The sequence below is a fragment of the Mercenaria mercenaria genome, chromosome 2, assembly GCF_021730395.1.
Source record: "Mercenaria mercenaria strain notata chromosome 2, MADL_Memer_1, whole genome shotgun sequence".
Taxonomy (NCBI): Eukaryota; Metazoa; Mollusca; class Bivalvia; order Venerida; family Veneridae; genus Mercenaria; species Mercenaria mercenaria.
This window is the reverse complement of record NC_069362.1, coordinates 31,020,171-31,022,182: the sequence shown is the minus strand read 5'-3', so window position 1 is coordinate 31,022,182 and position 2,012 is coordinate 31,020,171.

The window sequence follows — 2,012 nt, the reverse complement described above, 5'->3', positions numbered from 1 at the left end:
TTTCACGATCTGTCATATGCATTGCTTTTATAAGTATCTTGGTAGGACATTTTAGTGTGTAATTTATTATACATTCCACAGCAATATTTGTGCTAGACATTGTTTTGTTGAGCTCTCCGAAGTCACATAAGAATTTCTATTGTTTTAGTTGTTGTTGGTAATAAAGGTACCAAAACTCAATCTTAAGATAAGGAATGGTTACTTTCTGATGGGTAAAGAAACACAGTACCCTGAATCATAACGTAATGGTTTTTGGAAAGAAATGAATAATTCTCTTTTTTGTAATTTACAGGAAATTGAAAACGTGATATCACTTTAATATTCTAACAAGTATGCATCTGGGTAAATCAGATGCTGATAAGAAAGCAAACTAGCAGGCCTTTTCATTTAAAGTAATCTCCGGCAAATGGAGACATTCCCGGTTTAAATAAATATGTTCTTTTCCAAACCGGAACTTAAAAATCACAAATGAGTGCTTTGTTTTGGTTTCGTTTTTTCCCCCGATTTACAATTTCTCAACTTCTGCTTGGCATTCAATTCAATAGCTAAATAAACTCAGCAAAGACAATTTATACACTGATCCAAAGGCAAGAGCTTGACCTAGCTAAAATGAACCCAACTTACTGTTTTGAGATCTATGAATGCGATCGTCGAAATAGAAAAATTGTGTCTGTAACTGTTGTTGTTGTTGTTGTTGGTAGACTAAGACAGAATTAATCGTAATGTAAAATCACGTCTGCGAAAAGGTATATCACAATGTAACTTTTTTAGTGTTGTTATTTACACACTTCGTAAGACTCTTGGCCATGGCATTTTTTCTGTTGTATTTGGTGAAGAGTATCAAAGTTTTTATTAAAAGATGTAATGAACCGACTGTTTGAGACGCGCACCACCTTAGTGGTGTTTAGTTCTTTTCCAGCGGACTCCAGTGGTGGCCTCCGTGATAGGCCGTGTTAAAGTACACTTAGACTGATTTGCTTTTATACTTGTCCTCGGACCAGTTTTGTTTGGGCCCTTGATGTTTCTCTTGTTATACTGTCTTCTGCAAAGTTATTCACTGGAGTACATCCGCATATGGTTCCCTAAGTTAACCTGGTTATGTCAATGTTAGGATATTTGTGAACCTTGCCTAGTTCAAGAGCTACATGTATGACTTAAAATTTTACGAAATGCTTTAGTTTGCAATACCGATAACTCCTGTAACTTTTTTCAAAAGACCAACGCAAACAGAAAGCAATGAAAGCAATGAAAGCAATGCTGTTATGTGAACTTGCGCACATTGTACAATCGTGTAACGTGTACATCAGTATGATAAACGCACCCCTCCTATTTACCACCAAATAGTTATGCCATGCTAATTTATAGCTACATTTACTTATGGATTTTTTTTCCATATTGGGTCTTTAGATAAATACCTATTTTGCTAAATACAAATGGAACTACAGAATAAAATTTCAGGGTTCTTGGATTACTAATGGTACAAATAAGACGAAGACGTTGAAACGTAACTCACTCCTAGATAATTATATAAACTGATTTATCTGCATTTTTTATTCTTAATTTTACATTTTATAACATTGTAACCACTGCATAGAATTATCATAGAGTTATCAAACTTAATACGCAAGAAACATAACTCTCTTTCCAATATTTGCCAAGTTATCCTTCACTCCGATTCAGGATGCTTTTAGATATTTTCATATACCGTCAATCTTGTGTTAAAGACCACCTCCGAACGAAGACCATAATTACAAAACCTGCTGAAACAGGCCATTATTTACCATTTTACCGAAAATTGAGTAATTTATTTGTATTTACCGAGAGACTTCCTGTCGACAAAGTTTGCCCTTTTTCATTTCCTTAAGGTGGTTTCATATAGACAGATATTACAGTGATAGATTTTCAGGTTGAAACTTAATAAAACTTGAAATGATAGATGTCTGTCATACCTTATGAGCATTAGTTTCGAAGTATGTATACATCGGTTTACTTATAGCTCTTGTTTGCTGTTG